Source organism: Nanorana parkeri, unplaced genomic scaffold, assembly GCF_000935625.1.
Source record: "Nanorana parkeri isolate BGI_ZX_2015 unplaced genomic scaffold, ASM93562v1 scaffold188, whole genome shotgun sequence".
NCBI classification, from domain to species: domain Eukaryota; kingdom Metazoa; phylum Chordata; class Amphibia; order Anura; family Dicroglossidae; genus Nanorana; species Nanorana parkeri.
Window position 1 is genome coordinate 1,362,988 of NW_017306456.1, and position 7,105 is coordinate 1,370,092.

At 49.9% G+C, this 7,105-nt stretch overlaps 1 long non-coding RNA gene across 2 annotated transcripts in view; it reads right to left on the reverse strand.

Annotated features, from left to right (window-relative positions):
• The window catches only part of LOC108786033, a 49,455-nt gene extending 43,453 nt beyond the window's left edge, over positions 1 to 6,002 (reverse strand). For both annotated transcript variants that reach the window (XR_001941170.1, XR_001941169.1), the window contains exon 1: positions 5,880 to 6,002. This is a non-coding gene — a long non-coding RNA (uncharacterized LOC108786033). The remainder of the gene's footprint in view (positions 1 to 5,879) is intronic.
• Between the last annotated feature and the right edge of the window lie 1,103 nt (positions 6,003 to 7,105).

A 7,105-nucleotide genomic window follows, 5' to 3' on the forward strand; every position in this document is an offset into this window, starting at 1 on the left:
CGGGACTGTGTGTGACATACACAGTGTAGGGAAAGTCAGCTGGGAGCATGCACGCAAGAGTGGCTCCATAGGACCCTGCAAGGCAACAGATCCCCCCCTAAAACAGGAAATCTGCAATTGTGAAATGAGATGGGCACCTTACCCCTCTTCTCCGCTTCTTGTCCCATCCCTCTCACCCCTGCCCCTCACCGCCTAACCTCTGCTCTCTGCCCCATTGCTCTCATCCCTGCCCCTCTCACCCCTCTTCTCCGCTTCTTGTCCCATCCCACTCACCCCTGCCTCTCGCCCCCCTAACCTCTGCTCCCTGCCCCTCTCACCCCTGCTCTCTGCTTTTTGTCCCATTGCTCTCATCCCTGCCCCTCTCACCCCTCTTCTCCGCTTCTTGTCCCATCCCACTCACCCCTGCCTCTCGCCCCCCTAACCTCTGCTCCCTGCCCCTCTCACCCCTGCTCTCTGCTTTTTGTCCCATTGCGCTCACCCCTGCTCCCTGCCCCTCTCACCCCCCTCTTCTCTGCTTCTTGTCCCATCCCTCTCACCGCTGCTCCCTGCCCCTCGCCCCCCTAACCTCTGCTCGCTGCCCCTCTCATCCCTGATCACAAACAGGTTTATAAAACTGCAGATTGCAGTAACTCCCTACTGACCAATCAGATCTATTCATGGATGCATGACAATACACGCAGCTTCAAGCATCATCTGCTGTAATGTACTCCTACCAGGTACCGCACATAGTCGATGCTAATTGAATGAAGCCATCAGATCCGAGTGCTGGAGATCACTGCAGAGAGAGAGAGAGAGAACGCACCGCGCACGACACATCATTAAATCTTATACACGGGCCACATATGAACCCAAAAACATACCCGGTATAAATACTAATGTATCCATACCGCAAAATGGCCCAAACCTCTCTGTGGCGGCGTCAAGCTGTGCCAACAATGCAGAGTAAAAATAATCAACTCGGAGCAATCAGAATTCATCGCTCACTGATCACACGACGCTGAAAGCCGGCACTCCGCACATCCGCATCGAATCGGTGCACCAGATCGGAGATCAAAGCTTTGTGCTATAAGGACGACGCTGAGCAAAACTAGCTCAGCTCAGGCGGCATAACTAAAATTCTTATACAGGACAACTTCCCCCCTCCTTTATCAAATCGACAAGCCCATAGCAATGAGGAAGGGCAAAGTACAGTAACCCGGAGCAACCGATCAATGAATTGATCTAGAACAGATATATAATGAGCAGAGTAAATTATGATCTGCTGCACTCCTTCTGTCTCTACTTAACCCCTCACGCTGCTCTCTGCACCTCACCCCTCTCACCCCTGCTCTCTGCCCCTCTCACCCCTGCTCCTTCCCCCTCGCCTAGACCCTCTCACCTCTGCACCTCACCCCTGCTCTCTGCCCCTCTCACCCCTGCTCCTTACCCCTCGCCTAGACCCTCTCACCCCTGCTCTCTGCTTATGGCACCCCTGATCACTGCACCTCGCTCCAGCTCCTGTTCTGACCCTCTCACCGCTGCCCTCTGCCCCTCTCACCCCTGCACCTCGTTCCTCTCTCAGCCCCAGTTCTCTGCCCCTCTCATTCCTGCCCCTTACCCCTCCTTTCTGCATATGGCACCCCTGCTCACTGCACCTCGCTCCAGCCCCTGTTCTCTGACCCTCTCACCCCTGCCCCTTTCACGCCTGCTCTCTGCACCTCATGCCCCTTTCACCTCTACTCTTACCCCTGCTCTCTGCCCCCTGTGCCCCTCAGTCCTTGCCCCTCACCCCTGCTCTTCGTACCTAGACCCTCTAGCTCCTGCACCTCATCCCTCTCGTTCGTCCTCTCTGCATCTCATCCCTCTCCTTCCTCCTCTCTGCACCTCATCCCTCTCATTCCTCCTCTCTGCACCTCATCCCTCTCATTCCTCCTCTCTGCACCTCATCCCTCTCCTTCCTCCTCTCTGCACCTCATCCCTCCTCTCTGCACCTCATCCCTCCTCTCTGCACCTCATCCCTCCTCTCTGCACCTCATCTCTCTCATTCCTCCTCTCTGCATCTCTTACTGGCTCTCTGACCCCCTCTTCCCCCTCACTCCTGCTCTCTGCCCCTCACCTCTTCCCATGCCACCCATAGAGCAAAATGCAAGACTTTGTTCCGGGTACAATACGTGGCATACCTCCCAAAAGAAGGACCTCCAAACCCCACGGCTTTCGGACGACACAGGAGGATGCACACCGCTAGCCACCAGCCTGGAATTTGCAGTCTCAGCAGCCGCAGGTTGGCAGGACGCACATACAGATTACAGAAAGTGCGCCGTACGTCACAAGCACAGCAACAAAAGACACAGCGAGTACCCAGGGGCCGCTCACGCATCATCAGCAAAAAGTAAACACGTGATTTGTTTTCCGGTCCCCAGAGATGGCTACAGGTGACATTCTAGTCCGTCCTCCAGTTTTATAGGCCGCAGACCAGTGAACACAAGTGACACATCGCTAGCCGGCGTTCACTTTCTGTCCCTGGGATCTCTCTCCACCGGAGACAATTTGGGTCACAAACTTCTATAAACAACACGATATTCATCATGGAGACCCATATAAATATCTCAGTGCAACATTCAGGGGCCCACCATCCATCAGCCGGATCTCAGGGGACAAAAAAAAGATTTCTCAGGAGCCGGAGGAGATATATTTAGAAAATACAGAAAACTCACATCAGCTGCTCATTATAATAAACCCCAAATACTAAAATCTGTCACATACACTATATTGCCAAAAGTATTGGGACGCCTTTACACGCACATGAACTCTAATGGCATCCCAGTCTTAGTCCGTAGGGTTCAGTATTGGGTTGGCTCCGCCCTTTGCCACTATAACAGCTTCACCTCTTCTGGGAAGGCGTCCACAAGGTTTAGGAGTGTGTCTATGGGAATGTTGGACCATTTGTGAGGTCAGTTACTGATGTTGGAGAAGGCCGGGCTCGCAGTCTCCGCCTCTAATTCATCCCAAAGGTGTTCTATGGGGTTGAGGTCAGGACTCTGTGCGGCCAGTCAAGTTCCTCCGCCCCAAACTCCCCCATCCATGTCTTATGGACCTTGCTTTGTGCACTGGTGTGCAGTCATGTTGGAACAGGAAGGGGCCGTCCCCAAACTCCTCCCACAAAGTTGGGAGCATGAAATTGTTCAAAATGTCTTGGTGTGCTGATGCCTTAAGAGTTCCCTTCACTGGAACTAAGGGGCCAAGCCCAACCCCCGAAAAAACAACCCCACACCATAAGCCCCTCCACCAAACTTTACACTTGCACAGTGCAGTCAGGCAAGTACCGTTCTCCTGGCAACCGCCAAACCCAGACACGTCCATCGGATTGCCAGACAGAGAAGCGTGATTGGTCACTCCAGAGAACACGTCTCCACTTCTCTAGAGTCCAGTGGCGGCGTGCTTTACACCACGGCATCCCACGCTTTGCATTGCACTTGGTGATGTACGGCTTGGATGCAGCTGCTCGGCCATGGAAACCCATTCCATGAAGCTCTCTACGCACTGTTGTGCCAATCTGAAGGCCACACGAAGTTTGGAGATCTGTAGCTATTGACTCTGCAGACAGTTGGCGAGTTCTGCGCACTGTGCGCTTCAGCATGCGCTGACCCCGCTCTGTCATGTTACTTGGCCTACCACTTCCTGGCTGAGTTGCTGTTGTTCCCAGTTGCTTCCACTTTGTTATAATCCCAGTAACAGGTGACCGCGGAATATATAGTAGCCAGGAAATGTCACGGATGGACTTATTGCGCAGGTGACAACCTATCACGGTACCACGCTTGTAGTCACTGAGCTCCTGAGAGCGACCCGTTCTTTCACCAATGTCTGTAGAAGCGTCTGCATGCCGAGGTGCCTCATCCTATACACCGGGGGCCATGGAGGGGATCGGAACACCTGAATACAATGATTTGGAGGGGGAGGGGCCCAATACTTTTGGCAATATAGTGTATGTATCATCATAAAGTAAATCCTGACTGAATGTCACTGAGTTTGCCGTATCATTAACAACTCCGCTTTTCTTCAAAATAAGAAACTTTGTTTTCACTTTCTTTTCTTCCTCTGTTACGCCTCAGTGCTGGTGATCTCCTGCGGCCACTTCCTGTCTACATGCCCCCCCCGGCGAGGGCTGCACGGCCAGGTGGGCCATGCCCGTGTACTGCGGGATGAAAACGGACTCTTGTAGCCTCTGTCAGAAGCCCATGTGATGACAACGCAGGAGAGTTGTCACCCTATAACAGGAAGTGCCTGAACAAGGATCGTCATGGCAGGATCACCTAATGTTATTCTAATGAAAAAAGTGCCGATTTAATAAAAAAAAAAAATTGATTGAATAGGTTTAAAGGAAACTTATGTACAAAAAGAGTCCATCGAGTTCAACTTATAAAGCGAAAAACTTTGTTTGAAAAGTGATTTATCTTTTTAATGAATATCTAAAACCAAAACTTTGTACATTTTGATCAGAGTAGGGGGAGGGGTTAACTGTTATTTTTGTGAGGCCTGTGTGTCATTAAGGAAACTTCCCTCTACTTCCTGTCCTGTCGACACAACAGGAAGTGAGAGGATATCTTTCTAATGTGAGGGAAATCCCATCTTAGTTGTCACCTGAACAAATGCCACCACCAGAAGATTTCCCCCTCTATTCCTGTACTGGTGGACATTGAACATTTTTGGAGGGGGGGGCGGGGGTCCCATCTGTGTGTCATTAGGAAATTTTCCCTCCACTGCCTGTCTTGCAGACTCAACAGGAAGTGAGAGGATATCTTTCCAATGTGAGGGAAATCCTCCCTTAGTTGTCACCAGAACAAGTGTCCCCACCAGAAGATTTCCCCCTCTATTCCTGTACTGGTGGCCATTGAAAATTTGGGATTCACCCTCATTTTCAATCCCGGTGAACAGGACAATTAGTGGGTGGATCTTCTTAATGGGGCCATAAAAACCTGGCAGTGGTTCTTTCCTCTCACCAAATCTATAATAAAAAAAAAAAAAAAAAAAGGAAGTTTTGCCTTTCGTGATACTGTAAATCTGCCATTAAAGTGATATCTGGTGATCCCACCACAAAGGTCCTTGTTCAGCCACTTCCTGTAATAAGGTGACAATGTGTGTAATAAACTGTGCAACTACGTTGTCCCCCTATCATTGGCTTCCCTGGAGGAGAGCAAAGGCAGCCATGCCGACACACACACACACACATTCCGCAGGCATGATCTATCGTTCTTAGGAGGCCGGTCCAGTGCATGTCAACCGGAATTGGCTGCAGAGGCCAGAGGGGACCAGCAGAAGATACAAAGATGGTGAAAACAGGATTCCATGGGCGCAGAGCACACAAAACGTCACTCAGTTACGGTTTACCTCTAACTGAAGTCACACAGCTTCCCTTGGCAGGACAAGTGAGGAATCGAGCAGACACTGGCCCTTTAAAAATACAGCTGATGCATTTTTCCCGCTGTTGTCAATGGAAACTCATCGCCGTGGCTGCTAAAATAATACCAAAATCTAGATAGAGACAAGTGTGGTCAGGAGAAAATATCTCATTGCCCAAAGCAGCCAATCAGCATTCTTGCTTTATTTTTCAGACCCCGGCATAGCGCTGACAGCTGGAAGCTGAACAGGTTGCTAGGGGCAACAAGATCTCCAGACTGCTGCACAGGGAGGATGGCAAGCTGTACCCGGCACCCTGCTCTAGCTGCCGTTACCCCAAAGGCATGCTGGGACATGTAGTCCCCCCCCCCCACAGGCTGCGGAACATCTGCTCAGCCCAGGGGCACTACAACTTCCAGCATGCTCCGCACCACGCAAGACATGCCGGCAACGGCGGCAGCAGCAGCAGCAGAGTACCAGCTCTTTCTTCAGCGTTCCCACATTACCTATCTGGTGGCCCTCCAGCTCCAGACGAGGCTTCTCTCGGAGCTCCTCCACCCCTCACTGAGTCGAATGACTGAGGCCGCCTATCGCTGCTACTGCCGCTCTGCCCTCACTCTGCGTGCTACGTCACGACGTACGGGAGGGGCCTAGGAGCACGAGGGCAGGGCCGCCACACCCAAACCACGCCCAGAAGGAGGAAAACCGTGCCTGTAGAGGAGGGGAGGAAAACCCAGTGGGCGGGGCTAGTGCTGCACCTGCCGCGCGTGTTCCGGCTGATTGTTACAAAGTATCAGTTTATTCTATAAAAGGATCCGATGTTATTATTTTATATCAATTGTAGCCATGGTGATTGTCCGGATTGGCAACTCGCTACAATTGATCATTATTCGTGTCAGGAATTTTATTTTCTGTTTATAATTTATAATAGGATGGAGCAGGAAATAAGATTAAATGTCATCTTTTTAATAATGTCACTGTATAATTATTATTATAATTATTATTATTATAATAATATCACTGTATAATAATAATAGAAAATAGAATGTTCCTTTAAAGAAAATTCGGATCTGTCCAAATATCGTTCAAAACGAAACTAAATCAGACATGTGACTGTCCTCTTGGCCAATCAGATGTGTTTTTTGGCTGCTGGGGGTTGCATTACAGGCAAGGTCACATGGGTTCGTTCCGAGAAGAAAAAAAAAGAATTTGATGAGCGGATCCGAAATGCGAAAAACGAAAGAAATAAAAATCTGAATCGAAACAATTTTTTTTTGCGTGGTTAGATATCTAGTCTCCTTCAGGGGACAACACAAGAGCGCAATTAGGAGACAGGGGCAGAGTGTTGTCACCCTATAACGGGAAGTGCCGGAATAAGGGCCATCAAGCATTAATTTAATGAATGGTGCAGATTTTGAATGACTTTTAAAATGACAGCAACTTGGGAAAGTTTATATAAGATTTTAGAGATTGGTTTTACTTTAAAGTGAGAAATATAATGTAATATTTTTCTGCTTGCCCGTCCTTAGATGCGGTATCTGCATTAGTTTTATTTTCAGGCTTTTTTCCCTTTTATTTTCACCTGCTGATCCTGCCAGTAACACACTTCCTGTCCACGGGTGACAACGCTCACTCCTCTAGGGTATCTATGGAGCACCAGCGTTGCCACACTTCCCTCTCTCATGTAAATAACATAGAGGCACTGGCGGAACTAACAGGGTCACAGGTTCTG